We start from the raw sequence: 20,665 nt of genomic DNA on the forward strand, positions 1-20,665 counted from the left end.
ATTGCCCGAACATGATACTATCTTGTGCCAGCAAGCCAAATGTTTTGGATTTCTTGTACAATGATTTAAAACTGTACACTTTTCTCCCTTCCTATTGCAAAAAAAAGCCTCATCTTACCAACCCATTTATAACCAGGGATTGCCCAAGCTGATCCTTGCAGGTTGTTTTCTACCATTCTATACCAGATAAAGTCTTCCTGTAGAATTCATAACTAAAAAATGATTGTCAAATTACAAAATAATTCATGTGAAATCCCAAAGAGATACAAACTGGTGATCTTCTTCCTCCTCTCCCAGAATTGACTGTGAAAGAGAAGAGAAGATCCAAGTGGCACTCCATCTACTATGTTCATCAGCAAGTTTGGCCGATCCAACCATGACTCAACAGCCTCGCTGTTGTTATTAGGCTCTGCAATATCAGAGATTTCTCTCCCACTATTTGGATTGTGTAAAAGAAGCTCCAAGCCCTGGAAATCCTTGCTAACATCATCATTATTACTGGTGGAGCTCAAATGCGCTACTTTTTCCACTTCTGGCTGTTGAAAAGAATATGCAGCTTCGACTGCAGCCGCCTGAATGTCTGTTTCAGAGGAAGTTGTAGGGCGAGGAAGGGAGAGAATCGATTCAGGGAAATTGAAAGTGGCAGAAACACTTCTTAATGCCATTGCTGCTGCATCACGTGCACGAACTGCCATCTCTGGTGTGGGAAATGACCCCAACCATATCCTCTTCTGCTTCCCTGGTTCTCTTATTTCTGATACTCATATTCCCCACTTCCTCTTTCTCACACCTGTGAAAAATCAAACTATTGCAGTCACTGATTATTAATCTCCTATCACAAATGATTATTAAACTGCTGAAAATAAGTTCCCAGCTAATATCGAAAAATAACACAACTGCAACTTCACTTAAAATATGGAAAGAAATGCGCAACACAATGAACACAATATTTTCGGACAAATTGTCCCTGGAAAAACCCCTAAGGGAAAACCAGTTCTACAGATGAGAAATTATATTAAACTTCAGCAAATCAAGAGATACAAAATTCCTTGCCTCACACTGGCAGAATTCCGACAACCTCCTAATTTCTCCCGCTGATATTTCTCACTGCTATCCCTGCGCTAACACTGCGCCCTTGCTAACACTGCAAGACTGTTTACTAACACTGCAAACTGCTTCACAAAAGCTTCTCTCTTTGCCCTTGCTAACACTGCAAGACTGTTTGCTAAAACTGCAAACTGCTTCTCCAAAAGCTTCCTTGCTAACACTGCAAGACTGTTTGCTAACACTGCAAACTGCTTCTCCAAAAGCTTCCTTGCTAATACTTCAAGACTGTTTGCTAACACTGCAAACTGCTTCTCCAAAAGCTTCCTGCCTTACTCTCCAAATGCCCCCTAGACCCCTTTTTATACTACTCTCGTTGGTAAACCAACGACCAAGATTAAAACAAACCAATGGCTGAGATTAAGACAACTCAACAGCCAATAATAGAATTGGTTGCAAGGTGTCCAAAAGGGAATCTCTAAAATTAGTAAATAATAACCATTTACTAATTTTTGGCAAGTGGACAAACAGCTGTCCAAACCACCCATAAATACAACCGCTATTCATAGATAAGGACGAACAGCTGTCCAAGCTACCCATAAATAGTGCTACTATTTCCGGGTCAGAAATAACAGCTGTCCAACTAACAATAATTAACACTCCCTCTTAGCGAGGAAGCTGTTCTGCATGACACCCATCTTATCTCTGAAGAAGATAAATTTGGCCTTTCCCAAAGCCTTCGTCAGAATGTCTGCTACCTGCTCATCTGTAGGTATGTATTGTAGTCGAACAACTTTCTTCAATCTGCACACGTGGGTCTCTTTGCTGTGTGCTACAAAGCCTTCTGGTTGTTCTATGTATACCTCCTCCTTCAACTCACCATTGAGGAATGCTGTCTTGACATCCATTTGATGGATCTGCCATCCCATCTGTGCTGCAAGTGAGATTACAGCTCGTATAGAAGTATACCTGGCAACTGGAGCAAATGTCTCCTCATAGTCTATTCCCTCCTTCTGAGAGAACCCCTTTGCCACAAACCTATCCTTGTATTTCTCGATGCTACCATCTGCACCATGCTTTATCTTATAAATCCAACGTGATCCAACTACAGCCCTATCTGTTGGTCTAGGTACTACCTCCCACACATCATTCTGCATTATTGAAGAATATTCCTCAACCATAGCATCTCGCCATACCTGATGTTTTGCAGCTTCCTGATAGCTAGAAGGCTCACTATCTACCAACTGACTAACTAATGCCACATAGTCATTGAACTTGGCTGGTTGTCTTTGCTGTCTAGTACTCTTCCTAGGAGCTCCCACAAACTCCTGAGTATCCCTTTGTGTATCTGGAACCACATGGTTCCTGCTGCCAACTGTAGAGGATGAAATGTCAACCTCTAAGTCTTCCAGATGCATTTCCTATTGCACCTGTTGCTCCATACTCTGTGAATCTTCACTAACTAAGTCTACACTCTTACTGGTAACTGTACTTGAGCTTTGATGCCCTTGACTTGGTCTTGGAGCTTCTATTGGCTGCTCACTCTGATCATCTGCTGGCAAATCTCTGGATCTCTTGAATGCCTTGTCCTCCATGAACTTGACATCCTGTCTGACAATAACTCTTTTAGTCCCTGGAATGAAAATCCTGTATGCCTTTGAGGTCTCACTGTACCCAACAAAGTACCCCCTCTCTGCAGTCTGATCTAACTTTGTACGTGTATCTCCAGGAATATGACAATATGCCAAACTCCCGAATATCCTGAAGTGACTAACATCTGGCTTCTTCCCTCTGAAAGCCTCCTCTGGTGTCATCTTCCCTAGCACCTTGTGTGGAACTCTATTCTGAATGTAGACTGTTGTATTACACGCCTCTGCCCATAAGTAACGGGGCATGTCCTAGTCATGTAGCATAGCTCTTGCTGCCTCCGATATAGAACGGTTCTTCCTCTCAGCAACTCCATTCTGCTGTGTATTGTAAGGAACAGTCCATTCTCTCTTGATTCCTTCTTTGGTGCAGAACTCCTGGAAGACATTTCCTTTGTACTCGCCTCCATTGTCTGATCGAAGAACTTTTATCTTCTTTCCTGTCGAGTTCTCCACAAGAGCCTTGACTCTTGGAATCGACTGAAAACCTCATCTTTAGTCTTCAAGAAGTATATCCAGGTCTTTCTAGAGAAGTCATCAATAAAAGTAACATAGTACTCATATCCTCTGAGAGATTTCGTTGACATTGGTCCACAAACATCTGAATGTACTAGATCAAGAACACCCTTAGATCTGGTGTCACTCCTTGGAAAAGATGATTTCGCAAACTTCCCCAACACACATCCCTTACATACATCGTCATGCTCTGTGCTCACCTCTGGAACACCTGTCACGGTCTCACGAAGCAATCTAAGTGCTCCATGATGAATATGGCCCAACCTCCTATGCCATAGCTCTCCAAGATCTCTAGGATTATTGTTGCTCATAAGTGCCTTAGGAGTATCAAACTGCAATCTATAAAGGCGACCACTCCTAACTCCAATAGTTATGGGTGATTTCCAATCCTTGTGCTTAATCAACACATGTGTCCCTCTAAAGAGTACATTATACCCCCTATCCTGAAGAACAGATACAGAAATCAAATTCATACCTAAGCCCGACACATATAACACATCATGAAGAGGAATTATCTTTCCATTCTCCCTCTGAAACTGAACAGTCCCTTTCCCAACAGGGTTGAGTTTGGACAAGTTTCCCATAGAAATCTGGATGTTGGTGTCCTCCTCCTTGTAACTAGAGAAGTACTCTCTAACTCCTGTCATATGAAATGACGCCCCACTATCTATATACCAAACACACTGTGAGGTTGAGCTAACCATACAAGCTATGAGTGCAAACTCATCTTCCATTCTGCTGGAGAGTTCTTCTGCACTTGCTGAAGCTGCCACCTGCTTCTTACCCTTTTTCCTCTCTGGGAAATCACTAACATAGTGGCCAAACTCGTGACATCCAAAGCACTTAACCTTAGAAAGGTCCTTCTTCTTCTTTTCACTTTGTGAATTTGATCCTTTGCTAGATCCCTTCTTTGCTTTCCCTTTACCCGCTAGGGCAACGTTCTCTTGTTCCAACTCATTTTTCTGACTCTTGTTGGCCCCATTGACAAGACTTAGTCTAAACTCCTCCTGAGTGAAATCAGTCCATAGTCGATCCCAACTCGGTAAAGTATCTCGTCCACTGACAACTTGAACAAAGACACTCCATTGTTTAGTAAACCCATTTAGGGCTATTCTCACTAGCTCATCATCACTAGGGCTATCTCCAACAGCTGCTAACTCATCCTTGACAAGTCTGAGCCTGGTGAGGTAACTTGTGACGTCTTCTCCCTGATTCATCCGGGTATTCTTTAGCTTCTCTCTGAGAATCAACTTCTTGTTAGTGGTAGCATTCTGGTACAGATTTAGAATGGCGTCCCACATCTTCTTTGCTGTATCTAGCTCTGAGATATGTGGAACAATATGATCCTTGACACCATCAAGAATAATTCTCCTCGCTTTGGCATCGTCCTTCCTATATGCTGCAAGCTGTGTTGCATCCGTTGGTACAGGTACACCACTGGTAGCATAATTCTTGATACCATTCTCTTCCAACAATAAAGAAATTCTGGCCTTCCAGACACCAAAATTTGAGGCACCATCCAATCTATCCTGATCTCTCAAACCAGCTGAAGCCATCTCAAGGGTTTAAAGCAATAATAAATCTAAAGAGATCAAAATTTCTTTCCTAGGGCAAAACTCTTCTACCCTTAACAATGCTCTGATACCATGTGAAAAATCAAACTATTACAGTCACTGATTATTAATCTCCTATCACAAATGATTATTAAACTGCTGAAAATAAATTCCCAGCTAATATCGAAAAATAACACAACTGCAACTTCACTTAAAATATGGAAAGAAATGCGCAACACAATGAACACAATATTTTTGGACAAATTGTCCCTGGAAAAACCCCCAGCAAATCAGGAGATACAAAATTCCTTGCCTCACACTGGAAAAACTCCGACAACCTCCTAATTTCTCCCGCTGATATTTCTCACTGCTATCCCTGCGCTAACACTGCGCCCTTGCTAACACTGCAAGACTGTTTGCTAACACTGCAAACTGCTTCACAAAAGCTTCTCTCTTTGCCCTTGCTAACACTGCAAGACTGTTTGCTAACACTGCAAACTGCTTCTCCAAAAGCTTCCTTGCTAACACTGCAAGACTGTTTGCTAACACTGCAAACTGCTTCTCCAAAAGCTTCCTTGCTAATACTGCAAGACTGTTTGCTAACACTGCAAACTGCTTCTCCAAAAGCTTCTTGCCTTACTCTCCAAATGCCCCCTAGACCCCTTTTTATACTACTCTCGTTGGTAAACCAACGACCAAGATTAAAACAAACCAACGGCTGAGATTAAGACAACTCAACAGCCAATAATAGAATTGGTTGTAAGGTGTCCAAAAGGGAATCTCTAAAATTAGTAAATAATAACCATTTACTAATTTTTGGCAACTGGACAAACAGTTGTCCAAATCACCCATAAATACAACTGCTATTCATAGATAAGGACGAACAGCTGTCCAAGCTACCCATAAATAGTGCTGCTATTTCCGGGTCAGAAATAACAGCTGTCCAACTAACAATAATTAACAACACCTATGTAGCTGGGATGCTTTGTTCCTTTCCTATCTGCATCCCGGCCAACACATCTTACCATTGATTTTAAATCATGGCTCAACTGCAAGCACAAATCGTTTTGGAATTGATATCGAAAGAATAGGAGATGACACTATGAAGAAAAACTATAGGTATTTAGAAAATAATTCAAATTTGAATCTAAACCCTCCAAAAAATCTCTGTCTCTCTAAAAAAGTGTAATCCACTATTATGAATTCATACAAATGAATCAATCAATATGAAAAAGTATAACCCCGGACTATGAAAACATTAATCAGAACCGGATCTATAATAAACTTAACATCATTCTATAGCCAAACCAAAACCATAGCCTATTAGTATAACTATGCAGAAATGAAATCACTAGCATATTCTAATTTGACTCCTTCAATTGAGTAGGATCTTGGGTTCACTAGTATAACTGGTAATAGAGATGTTGTATAGCTTACGAAATTTGATTATCCATAACCTGGGTTTTCTTTTGAGCTCTAAACCTCGCCATCTCAACATCAGAATCAAATAACCTTGTCAGTTTTCATAGCCCTATTGGTAAACAGATTTGTCATAGTAGAATTTGCCCAACGGAGTGTGTGGTAAACCATTCACAACAGTTGGATAGGCCTTTAGTGTGCGGCCTTCCTCTGCATTTAGAAGGGCAGCTCCCTCGTATGATATAATTTTTAAAGGATTTTCAAATAAAGAATCTAAAACTTAGAAGATCAAAAGAAAGCCGTTCAGGATGAATGCACCACACACCCTCACAACCTTCCTGGGTAAACGAGAATGAAAACAAAGGTGATCAAGAACTACGCTTGAAAGCAACCAGTATTACTAAACACATTCATTATTCATAAACACTCGCACAATACCATGAGAATGTTTACTACAACAGATAACAATTTTGATTTTAGAATAAGAAACCCAAAGCACACCTCATTTTATTTCCTTGCACCAAGAAGACAAAAGAGATTTTTTTTTTTTTGATTTCACAGACAAAAAGTGTACATACTTTCCAAAATTTATCTCTAGATCAAAATTTCAGCAGTGTTCCCTTATTTTTAAAACAAAAATTCCCCCTTTACAAAGCCAAAAGGAGTCCTTATATAGACATAGAGGTTAATAACTACCTCTTCATGGTTAATGACCACCTCCCAAATATGTGATTTGGGTGAGGTTAATTAACTTCAACAAAATTAACATTAAATGGAAATGACCACTAATCGAAATGTATGGCTTGGAACATGTCTTTAGATAGTCAAATCATTGATTTGTTGAGTTATTTGATACAGACTCTTCTTCATGATCATCACCAAGTTTGGAAAATAAAAAATCATTCACAACATCAATTGCTCATGCATTGACTATAATCTTGAGAATGATACTACAACCTGTCTCCTATTGATATAGATTATAGAATTTTCAATCCTTTGGGACCGATTTTGATGAGCCATTATCATATCCATCTATTTGAACGCCCATTCTGGATAGTAAATTTTGCTGAATCTACTTGCTCTAATATCAAAATTCTCTCTTCTACCCACCATTTCCATGAGAAACATACCATAGCTATAGACAACTGATCTATCAGTCATGGGTCGATTGCTTCTAGACCACACCTCTAGAGCCACGTAGCTAGGAGTTCCTCTAGCGCTTGTTAGAGAAACATGGCTTTCTTCTTTATCTGTTAATTTTGTCAGACCCAAATTTACAACCTTTAGGGAGAAATTGGCATCTAACAATACATTATGAGGTTTTATGTCACAATACAATATCCTATTTAGACATTCATCATGTAGATATGCAATCCCATCAGCTATATCCATTACAATACGGTGCCATTATTTCCAATTCAATACATTTTGATCATCTTCATGGATATAATTTTCAAGAGAACCTTTGATGATGAACTCATAAATCAAATCTCTTTTAGACCCTTCCAAGTAATACCCTTGGAGTCGGACAAGATGTAAGTGGTGGATCCTTCCAATGGCAGCCACTTCATTCAAAAATTGAATTTGACTTTGTTTAGATTTATCAAGTGTCTTAACAACAATCATACATCCATTGGTAAGCTCACCTTTGAAAACTGTACCAAAGCCTCTTTGACCAAGTTTAATTGCAAAACTTTTGGTGTACCTTTTTATCTGATGATAAGAATATCTTGTTGGAATTCCTGCTTGTAAGAAGTTCTCAATGATTAAAGATTACAAAACTCTTTTGGCAAAGCTTCTAAGCTCGCATTAAGACATCCATCCACCACAATATTTTGTAGCTGGTACAACTTCCCTAAAGATTTTGGAAACATTTCGATGCTACCTAAAATAACTAGCTCCTTCAACTGTATTAGTTGCTTTACTTTATAGTCCATATTTTATTGAAGAACCCAATAACATGCATAATTCTCACATTATCAAAAGACACCGATTGGGGTATGCTTGTGTATGCACAATCGCACTAGAGAAACCACACGATGTCTTTTGTGATCTTGCTATTCTCAACTTTCAAGGAATCCCCATTGGCTACTAGAATCTTTATAGTTTGCCTCTTGTTTGTGAGTCCAGTCCAATCTAACAATGATCGCAGAATCTCATTTTCATGAGACATTCTTTCAAACACTTTCTGTACATCACCCTTGATTGACTTGTTTCATCCATTTATATTGCAAATGTGCTTGCTTATGTAGAAAGGAACATAGACTTCTCTGTACAGGCTACAACACTCTCATGTATGACTGAACCCTAATGTAGTAAATAATGCTGCTACCGCTGATTAGTCATAACAGTAGTTCAAAGACATGGCTTGAGGTTGGGGGCTTTGAAACATTTTGTCAAATAAGTTATGTGCTATAGCTAGGTATAGAGCTCACCAGATTGACATTTGAAAATAATATTTGCAAGGCTTCAAACATCGCGCTACACCAGTTGGTTGACCACTTAAATGTTTCAATTTTGATACTGTTGTGTGATTATCATATGATTATGTGCTTCTCCTCACAATGTTCCTTTTTGATATACCTGATTGAATACACACACATCATTCTAAGGAGCTACGGCTATGTTCAATGATATTGAGAGAGGAAGGGTGGTTGGTGAAAGATTTGACTAAACTAATGGAGTTAGAGCCGTTAATTCAGAAGGGGAATTTTGTCAAATACACCAGATTATTTCTCAACTACACCTATTGGTATTTTCTCTTAACTTCTTTGACATGATTAGCTTTCATTTAGACCTAAATCATCATGATGCTTCATAAATTGCCGAAGAAAATTTGGCAAATATGGGAATTGAGTAGGGCTGCCTCAATTTGCACTAGTAATCATTTATTTTACAGATAAAAGTTCTATGATCGATATGCTTGTTTCATGCAAGTAAAATTGACATTGTAGTATATGCTAGTTTCCGCACATGTTCATCCCATTTTATAATGTTTCATTTCTCACGAGCATCTTGCAATTCAACTTTTATTAGGTACCAATGATTTTCCAAGCTTTTTTTTGTTGAATCAAGATATTGAAGGGGATTTGGCTTTGATCAGAGATAAGTTTCTTTATATACACATTTAGCCTTCCTGAATACTATCTTCATCAATTAATTATTTTGATGCATATACTGTAATCATCACAAAGAAATACTTCCACCATCTTGTGCCGGAGATTTTAAAGAGTGTGATTCTTTCTTTTGTTAAAATCATGGGATGCCTACATCTTTCTCCACTTTGACATTGTGCTCAGCCAAGATAACTTTATCACCCCTATTTTCAATTTCAAACCATTTTCATGTCTGATTTGGAATTTCAAACAGGTTAATAATTGTTTCATAGAGGTTAGGAAAAATGTTTTTTGGGAGCTATCATTAACCTTTTGAGAGGTTAAGAAAAATGTGTTTTTGGGGGTTATCATTAACCTTTTGAGAGGTTAATGGTTAATGATAGACTTGAAAACATGTATTTTGGGTCTCTCCATTAACCTGCAATAACCTGAGGCTTAGAAGTTAGATTTTTAAAAATTCAAGTGTTGTGCAGAGCTGGGAATGAGTCAGAGACATGAAGATTTAGAAACTCACAAAGATTTCGAGATAAAATGGCCAATTTAAAGCTTAAAACTAGGCAAGTTTCAAAAATTAACCATGGCTTATAAAATTTAAACAATTTTATAACCAGGCAACAACTAGCTCTAACTGGGGACAAGGACTGACAAGGATGAAGCTCAAATCTAGAATGAATAAAATAGTGCATTATCCATTGGGCTATAAAATAGAGTCATCTAAGGGAGGAATGTACAAAAGAGGGAACGAACACCAAAAATGGGACAACAGAAAGAAAAACTAAAGCAACACAAACTGATAGGAACACATAAAAAATGGGACAACTTATATACAAAAAGGTGTACAAACACCTTCTACTAATGATAATGCTTTGGGTGTTGCCCATTATATGGTAAGGGCAACTGGGTACCACTCAGGTATGAAAAAATAAAGGAGTTCTTTCCACATATCTCTTTAATCTGGAAAGGGCCTCTTCATAAAGAGTCAAATTTTTCATGTAAGCCCTTTGGTTCTCGGTGTTTATCCCAAAGCAAGACAAGATCACCTTCTTGAAACGCCCTCTGCTTAGCCTTCTTGTCAAATAACTTCTTAACACAGGATTGATGTTCCTGAATTCTTTTGACAATCACCTCTCTCTCTTCTTCCAACTTTGTCAAATACAACATTCATTTTTCAAGAGCATCTTTGAATTCATGATTCTCAATAGCATTCTATAATTTCAAGGTGGATAGTTCCAAAGGAAGAGGAAGAGTTGGTTTAGTTCCATACAAGGTCTCAAAGGGGGATAATCCCATTGCTCTCTTGCCCACAGTGCATCATACAAGTGCTTGTGCCAGGACCTCTAATTAACATCTACCAATTTCCTCACGCTGGTCATAATATTTTTATTTCTTGATTTTGCCTAACCATTTCCTTGGGAAAAATAATCTGAGGAATGAGAGAGAATGATTCCATATTGATAGCAGAAGGAGGAGATCTCTTGGGAGGAGAAGTTGGTAGCATTTTCAATTACAATTTTGTTCAGAACACCAAATCTAACCAAAATATTTTGCTTGATAAAATTGTACACCACTTCTGAAGTTGTTTGCTTGACTGGGATCGCTTCCACCCACTTGGTAAAATAGTCAGTTTCCATGAAAATGTGAGTGTGTCTAGTAGTGGATGAAGGATGAATAGGACCTATGAAGTCCAAACCCCATTGTTGAAAGGGTTCTTCAATTACCACTGGCTTCAAGGGTAGTGCTGCTAATTGAACTCTTCCTTTGAAATATTGGCATGACTCACACTTCTTGATCCATTCTTTTGCATCCTTTAACATCCCAGGCTAGTAAAAACAATTCCTTAGAATTTTGTAAGCTGTTACTGATGCTGAGTAATGACCTTCACATGCTTCATTATGAAACAACTGAAGCAACTCTTTTCTTTGTTCAGAATCAACGCATCTCAAAAAAGTACCATCTATCCCTTTCTTGTGTAAAGAATCACCCCAGAGAATGTACTTCATAGATTTCAATTTTAAGGTCCTCTTCTCTTTAGGTGATAAATGAGCAGGACATTCTCCATATGTCATAAAATAGACAATATTTGAAAACCAATCATCAACATTGCTAATGAATAAAACTAAAACCACTTCTTCCTCCATCCCTTCCTCACCTTTAGAAGATCCTTCTGCAATTTCCTTACACAAACCTTTTCCTCTGACAAGCTTTGTAGGTTTTATATCAAGATCGTATTCTTTTATTTTAGCTATCCAGGAGGCCCTTTTGTTTACATCGATCTCCTATTGTGTCAGAATAGTATTCACTGCTGAATCAGGAACAAACACTTTGGAGTGAGAGTTTAGGATGTAAAACCTAAATTGCTTCACTGCTCTAACTAGAGCGTAAGTATTCTTCTCGATCAAAGAGTATTTCAATTCATGTTTCTTAAGAGGGATACTCATGAATGCTATTGGGGCTTCAATATTGTCTTTGTCAGGTTGCATAAGTATAGTAGATAAAGTGTTCTCAAATGCATAGCAATAAAAATGAAAATCTTTAGAAAAATTTGGATAAGAAAGGGTAGAAGCATTAGCAATTGTAGATTTGATTTGTTCAAAAGAAGCTTTACCTTCCCTTGTCCACGTAAAATTTTTTTCCCTTTCATCATATCCATAATTGACAAACCTCCTTATGAAGTTTATCTGCCCAAAGTAGTTTACTCATGGGAAGTGACAACTGTTGGATAGCTTTCAACCATTCAGGGTCTATTCGAATACCTTATTTAGAGACAATATGTCCCAGTAGTTTACCTTCTATCACCCTGAATATAGACTTCTTAGGATTTAGTGAGATGCCTTGAGTTTGACATCAATGCAAGATAGCTTCTAGATGATGTATATGATCCCTTCTCTACTTTGAAAACACTGTAAGATCATCAAGGTACATCACAATAATCTTATTCTTGAAATCCGCAAATGAATGATCCATCATGCAATATAATTATAGGAAAACATACCCCATGGAGTGGTAAAAGATGTTTTATGTTGGTCTTCCGATGCAACACTGATCTAATTATAACCAAAGAAGCCATCTAGCATTGACATGAGTTCTAAGCCAGATACCAACTGCAGAATATGGTCCATGATAGGGAACCCATAATTATCCTTAAGTGACACCTGATTCAAATTGTGGAAGGCAACACATATTCTTATCTCACCATTCTTCTTCTTGACAGGAATGATATTGGCTACCCATGTTGAATGGTGAATGGGATAGATAATCTTTGCTTTAAGCATCTTATCAACTTCATTGAAAATAGCGTCAGCTACCTTGGGATTGAATTGCCTTTTCTTTTTCCAAAAGGGAGTTGAACGAGGTTTCAAAGGAATTTGATGTTTAAATTTCCCATTCATGAATTCCTTAAATCTTCATAACTCCAAGAAAAAATGTCTTTGTAGGCTCTCAATAACTTCATGAATTCTTCTTTCTCTTTTGATGTCAAATCTTTCCCTATTAGGACCATCTTGGGGTTTTCCTCAGAACCAATATTTACTTTCTCATAACTTGAACAATTAGAGGGTTTAGTGTCTTCAACTTTCTCTTTCCTTTTGTCTTCTTTGTCAAACAGACTTTCTAGGGTGACTAACCCTCTCAGGATTACATTACCTTCCAATTGAATAACTTCAGGATCATCTCTTGGTGTTCCATTATGATTATGTGATCCTTCAAATTTGAGGTCTAAAAATGGAGGTCTTCCCTCAAGAAATTCAATTCTTTGTCCATCATCATCAAAAACATGCCATTGCTAATCATTATTAGGCACACTGGGTCTATGAATCATTTCTACAGTGTAAACATTTTTGTTGAACTTAGGATGAGGAATAAGTAGAGATGCAGAGACTACGAGACAATCTACTTTAGAATTTCATTCACGAGGGATAGGAGATAAAGAAAAGGCATTGAAATTCTCAATCTCATCCCACACTCTATTTCTATTTGCCTTCAATTTTGAATTCTTTGTTTGATATTGCCTTTGTACTTTGTTGACAACTAATTCTACATCTCCTAACACCTTGAGCCATTTGATTCCCTTTTCTTTTGCATACTTAAGACCAAGTAGAAGGGCTTCATATTCAGCAGTATTATTGGTGGTTTCAAAAGCTAACTTATAAGATCTTGGAAATTTCTCTCCTTTGGGTGATATCAACACTATCCTGGCACCTAAACCAGAAGAAGAAGAACTTCCATCAAACTCTATTAACCATAATTCATTGGTTATATCAAGCATAAGAGGTTCAGTTACATCTTCTTCAGTGGATGCCATCATATACATCCCATGCCTAGTATCAACATACAATATTTCAGCTCTTGGGTCATTTGATTTCAAGATCATATATTTAGCCTTGGGTTTAGGATTAAGCTTAACCTTTTTGTCTCCAATCGGGATAAGGGCATGAGACATGTCCATCTTGATCTCACCACCAAGATCTTTGCAAAAGCTTCTACTCAAAAGCATCCCATAACTAGCAAGAATATCGATGATCAAGATGTTCAGTTTTAACTTCTTTTTGGGATGTGTTGCAAGTGCTACTTGAGCATCTTTCAATTGGCCAACCAACAGAACTTGTTTCACCTCCATAGAATATACCTTTCCTAATGGTTTGTTTAATGAAAGACCTAGGGCATGAGCCACCTTTGAAGACATAACATTATTGGATGCACCATAATCAATGATACAATTACTTAACTTGCATCCAACTATATAAAGAGAAACACAGAAAGGCTCAAGTTTTTCTGAAAAAGACGTTGCCACAAAAGATTCTTTCTTAGTCATGGGCCCTTACAAATTATCTTTCGCTTCTAGAGAAACTCCTGATTCCTGGTTGATAGTGATCTCAGGTAAATTTTTTCCTTTACGAACACATTGGATCAACCTTTCTAATTGATGAGGGTTGGCTTTTGGGTAGTCCAACTGAGAAATTTGTACTTTGGTCTTCTTACAATGATCAATGAAATCAAAAGAGTCTTCAATAATGGGAGAGGTTTTACCCTTATCTATCTCCTTTGTTTGTGGAGGCTCTTCGGGAGTATGCTTTCAAGGTAGAATCCGCTTAGCAGTCTCATCAGAAGCTTTCTCCTTTTCTTCTTTACTCCATTTTTCTTCTAATCTCTATCTCCAATTTGGCGTAGCCACATTGCAAGAATGATTGTCAATATCTTAGGCTTTTTCATTATTAGATTCATATTCTAGAAAGTAAATGGAAGAGGTCCTAGTAGTAGGTTTTGTTACATCTTTAGGAGCCACATATTCTTCTATTTTCTCCGCTGTCAAATGCATTTGCATGAATCTGGCCATCTCAGGATAGCTTGTACCATCATGATCTGTTGTTAGGTGAAAACCACACATAGTAGCCTATTTATTAGATGATATGGGATGTTTGATGGCTAATCTTTGTGTTGATTGAGGTGACCATTTAGTTTGTCTATTTTTCTGATATGGCATATAATTTCTCCTTGGAATATCTTGATATAAAGGTGGAGGATTATAGGGAAACTACTTTTTGAGTTGTAGCACATCATTAGCCAATTTTTGATATAAAGGATTAGTGGTAGCGATAGGAGCTTGTTGACGTTTCCCCTTTTGTAGATCACGACTCCATTTTCCTCAACTAAGAAAGTCGTCTTCCACCTCAATAGCCAAAGTTTGCACAGCCGCTAGATTAGGAGGCCTTGCCCTTCATATTTGAAAGCTTATGTCAGAAGGTTGAAAACTGATGAAGAAAGTCATTTGATTTTCTTCAGTGGGTCTTTTGTTGACAAGAATTTGATTCACCGTCTGATTAAAATGAGCAATGAATTCTTGCATGGGCTCCTAAATTTCTTTCTTCATTGAAGTCAATTGGGAAAGGAGCAAATGTTTAGCTTTACCAGTTTTAAATCTCCTCTTGAAAGCTTGAATCAAAGTTACCCATGAAGTAATTGATCCAGCCAATAGCTATCCAAACTATTCAGCTGCGGCTTCAGTGAGTGTTTCAACAAAAAGAAGGACATAACCATCTTCATGTTGAATTGCAAGAACCCTACTTGCTATAAAGAATGCACTTATATGCTGATTAGTAGTGACTTTTCCATCACCAGAAAATTTAGGAAGATTTTTTTCAAGAACCAACGGGCATGTTATGTAATTGGTTCCCTAAAGCTAGAGGACCAATAGAAGCTCCCCATGGGACTAGTGGTTGCGGTGCTTGATGTGCCTGTTATCATTTTTTCACCCGCCAAAGATTCAAATTTCAAATGTTCGGCTCATCCAACGGCTAATTCCCAAAGATAATATTATTTTAATGCCAAGCCTTATGATATATTTTGTAGCCCGCAAGTTCGTAATCGTCAGATCCGATGAAGATCTAGGGTTGGCGTTATCTCGCCATCAAAAGCTACGCGAGTTTTATGTTCACGACATGGCACCCTGATGCCACGTGTCCGGTGGGTCCGACGAGCCGGAAAAACATGTTTTGACGGGTCAAAAAAGTTCCACGATACCGTGGGCAGTATATCACTATCGTGTGTTGGCTGGAAAATCTTCATAGCGACATAGCACCCGATAGAGAAAGTTTCACGGCGGGTAGGTTACATCACCGAAAAATGTTTGCGGCAGGCCAGGTGAATATGTGGTTCACAAGCCAATAGGGAGGTTCCAAGTGTATGAGTCAGAACATATGTGGTTCACGGGCCAAAGAATTTTCAAAGGGAAGGATGTGCAGAGTACGAGGTGGTTCTGATCGTTAGATTGAAATTGATCTACGATGGGCGCCATCGCGCTATGGAAAAGTTGCGGGAGATTTACAACAACGACATAGCACCTGAGCGCCACATGTCCCTTAGTAGGGTCAAAGCAGTACGAACCCTCCAGGTTGGTGCCTTGTCAGACCAAGGTGGTGCATCATTAGTCCAATGGGGAATAGCCACGTATGCCAGGTCAGAATATAGTCAGCGCATGGGACCAGATCTTTAACGTCACCAGTGCAACAAAAGGTTAACTTCTCGACCGTCAGATCTCTAGAAATCAACGACAGGCCCCATCGCGCTATGGATAATCCACATGAGTTTTATGTTAGCGACATAGCACTCGGAGGACACGTGTCCTCGTGGGTCTAGGATCAAAGATGCAAGAAATAAAGACAACGATACGTGGTCGGTTTCTATTAATTGATGCACTGAGGAGCACTATCTATTTCCTACCGTCAGATCAAGGAAAATTGACAGAAGGCGCCATGCCACCATGGTGAAGTTGCACGATTTTTAGAATGGTGACACAACACCTTGTTAACACGTGTCTCGCTGGCTCATCTAAAGTTGGCGGTTAATGGCTGGCAGTTAGCATGATCGCTACAATTAACAATAACAGTTTGAAGGGTGGCGCAGTTAGTTCAAAAAAAGGAGGTCAACCACAGAGGACTTCCCAAGTGGCAGAACGAAAAGAAGTGATTGGCCCACATGGCCCAGTTGGCTTGTGAAACTAGGTTGACCCTCTGACCCCTCGTTGATTCATGAACCAAAAAATGAAGGTGATCTATTTTGTTGTGCGATCTGATCTTCATGATTGATCCAAAACCACCAAAAATGAATGCGAAATATAGGAAGAATACTCCACCATCTCAGTCGATCCATCTATCGGGTCAGAGTGCAGTTATGTCATCGTTTTCAATCCTCGTAGACACCTGTTGCAACAAAGATCAGCTTTTCCTCAGATTTCCATCATTGTCCTCTGCGGGACTTAATGGCAGGTAGCTGCAGGGTCACTTCAGTGGCAAAAGATCTCAGTTATGCCTAAACTATAAAGGCATATTTTGTAGTTTTTGTAGGGGAATTTTCTCTCTGATTTTCCCTCTGGTTTTGCTCTACAATTCTTGTGTGAATTCCCCTGTACCTCTGAGCTGTCTGATTCTCCATTTATCTCCTTCAGCCATTGGTATTAAAGTGCAAGAATTCCTTGCCTGTGCCATTGTTTTGTGGAAATCTATAATTCACATGACTATATCTCTGTTGGCCTGTGAAAGATATATAAGTGAACTTCTTCCTTGTGTCATTCATCTTGGTTTTCTGATCTACATGTGGTTATTTGATGAAAGCAAGTATGGATGTGTATATCCTTAGTTTCATTCTGGTTCAGTAGCGCATGTATGGGCAGAGAATTGGTCCGAACACTCTATTTTGGTGCATCACCTCCTTAGATTAGAACTAGGTAGATTTTCTTTTGTGCTCTCTTTCTCCCTTTTCCTCTCCAAGAGTAGTTAGGTGCACCCTGATAGTAAGAGGAAGCCGGCCTTCTCTAGAGACTCAACCTCGTAGTTCAAGTCCCACATCTTGGAGGTTGTTTCCATGTTTCACTAGGTTGTCCTCGCACATAGGCCTCGGACAAGGGTGCAAACCTAAGTAAAAAAATTTTTTGGCATGCCCAGTGGGACTCATCCTTTAAAGATTTAAAGTCTACTGGTGTCAAGAAGAAAGAGTTTCAGAGATTAATGCTGAAGAGGTAGTGTTGGCTTCAGTATTCAAGCCTTCAAGAGGCTGATTCTTCAAAGTACTTGGCGACTTTGAACATCAACAAATCTGGTTCCAGTCCAAAGTGCAGCAATTCATGCCCAGAGCTGAAACAAGGGCGTCTTCTAGAGGTAAATTTGAATATCAAGAGCTTTCTCTTTCAAATCCTAGAAGAAGGAGGATTAGAACTTCATTATCACCGGTTAGGGGTGTAATAACAGTTGATATACCTATAAGATCTGTCTCTACTCCTCTTGTTCCTCAAACTCAGCCTAGATTGCCATCAACACTCATCAATAGAACACTTGTGTACATGGCACAACCAAGAGTCCATGCTTTTGCCACCTTTAATGGTGGAAGTCCTCTATTGTTAGCCCGAAGACATGATATACCAGTATCTGCACTCAAATTTATACCTAATTTTACTAGTGAAACTTCCATCTCCCCCTTAGAGCATATCCAAGAAGTAGCAAATGTCTGTAACATTCATGGTATTACAGAGGATGATGTTGCTATCAGACTTCTAGCCTCATCTTTAAAAGGAAAAGCATTATAGTGGTATAGAGGCTTAGCTCATGGTTCTATAACTGATTAGGATGAACTAGGAGTAGGGTTATGCAAATATTTTGAGGATAGGAGTGACCATCTATCACTTTTAGAGCAGTTGACTACTATAAAAAGGGCCCCCCATGAATGTATGACTGATTTTAACTATAGATTTCAAAAGACATGGGATAGAATACCTACTACAGTGAAACCTACCCCTGGTAATGCCTTCTTGCATTACCTTAGAGCTTTTAATAGTGATATTGCCACTACAATCCAAACTATGGGAGGAGATACCTTGCCTAATGCCTATGAGATAGCCATAAAAGCTGAGAACATCCTGATACAAGGAAGAAAGTTGGCTCCAAGGCCCCCTATGCCTTTCTTTCCTGATGTTCCCAACCACCAACTAGCAATGGCCCCTCTTCCTACAATTTCTACATCACAAGCCCCTACTCCAGTCCCTCAAGCTTCCACATCCTCAAATGGGATAGATGAACTCAAAGAGATGCTCCAAGGTCTAGTGCTAAATACAGATAAAAGAGAGAAGACCTTGGATAAAAAATTGCAAGAGCAGGGGAGGGAGTTGAAGGACCAAGGAAAGAGATTAGAGGATAGTTTCTCTATAATACAAAAAATGAGTAACAAGGTGGTGGCCTTAGAAAGGCAACAAGCTCAAAGTGGCGAGGCTCCCCAATTGCAATATCAAGCTCCAAATGGTGGTAGGCCTCCTAATCAGTGGAATAGCTCTTTTGATTAGGGTAGGCAAAATAGTCATGCTTCTGCTTCAAGATCAAATCAAAACAGAGCTATAGTCCCTCAAAATAACTTGACCCAAGATCAAGATTTCTGTCCTTCCTGCAACTATTCTTATACCTATTGCATGTGCCAGAAGGCAGAATCTTATTTGGCCCTAACTGACCAAGAACTTGCAGTAAATCAATCATACAAGGAGGATCATCCCAAGGAGGCCTCATATATTCAAGGACATGATGACTGCTCTTTCATGAATCATCAGACTAGGGAGCACTGTAATGTAAACTAGGATTCTGTTGCTCATAACACAAGAAGTAAGAAGAGAGCTATGTAACATACTACCCCTCCTTCTCCTAAGCAGGCCTCAACTTCAAGTGCCACAAGTCTAGTACAACCAGTAGGGGATGTGGAGACAAATAAAAAGGTTAGACCTCCTCCATTCTATGTTTCTCTAATTATAGGGGGCAAATTAGTCCACAATTGCATGATAGATTCAAGGGCTAGTAGCTCAGTAATGCCTAGGTGTGTTGTTGATGCTTTAGGAATGAAATATGAGCCCATTGTTAGGGATGTGTTACAATTAGATGGTAGTACTGTCAAAACTGTAGATATCCTTAGGAATGTGGAGATGGCCCTACATTCATGCCCGGTTGCACTATGATTCAAGACATATCTGTTGCTAAAGTCAAGCCCTATTTTGCTATCTGTCTTTCAAGAGACTTCACTGCTCAAATTGGTGGATTCATATCTGCTAATTGGTCATATATGCCATTTAAGACCAGATATGGAGCCAATGCATCAATTAGAGCAGAAACTCAAGCCCTTCATCACACTGAATCTTACCACCCCAATCCCATCAACATGAATTGCCCTATTCTAGAGATGGATGAAAATGACATAGTAAACAAGCCTGCCACTTCCACAGCAGAGATTCCTAATTTAGTCTTGGATGAGTGGGAAAATGCATATCAATTTGAGCCTATGTTAGAGACTCTTGAGACAGGCCTTAGTACATATTGCATAATAGAGAAAGATGCTCAAGTTCCTGACCTTATCGGGACTAATGATGATATAAATGAAACATGGAGTATGTACTTTGATGGCTTAAGAAATATTAATGGATCAGGGGCTGGTGTTATGCTGATCTCTCCTACACAACTAAGATACTACTTCTCCTTTAGGCTCCAATTCAGTTGCACTAATAATGTGGCTGAGTATGAATCTTCGATTCAAGGTCTCTTACTTGCCCAAAAGAGAGGAATTCAAGCCTTGAGTGTATATGGGGATAGTGAGTTAGTAGTTAACCAAGTGAGAAACCAGAATATCACCAAAAATAGCCTGCTCAAGTCTTACAAACACAGAGTTTGGGATTTTCTTGAGGGCTTCAATGCATTTAATATTCAGAGCATTCCTAGGAAAGAAAATAGACATGTTGATAGACTTGCAGTAGTGGGTGTAGCTTATGATGTACCAGGGAATCTTGAGGAAGAAAAGAAGCAACAAATAAAGGTGGTAGTGAGGCTTGCCATCCCTGACAACAACACTCATTGGC

General features: G+C 39.0%; 1 pseudogene; it reads right to left on the reverse strand.

The window, feature by feature from the left end:
* Positions 1-243: 243 nt before the first annotated feature.
* Positions 244-15,855, reverse strand: LOC149536206 (ethylene-responsive transcription factor ERF039-like; annotated as a pseudogene).
* Between the last annotated feature and the right edge of the window lie 4,810 nt (positions 15,856-20,665).

This window comes from Cupressus sempervirens, chromosome 10 (assembly GCF_028749045.1).
Source record: "Cupressus sempervirens isolate cs-2001-9-10 chromosome 10, ASM2874904v1, whole genome shotgun sequence".
NCBI lineage: Eukaryota > Viridiplantae > Streptophyta > Pinopsida > Cupressales > Cupressaceae > Cupressus > Cupressus sempervirens.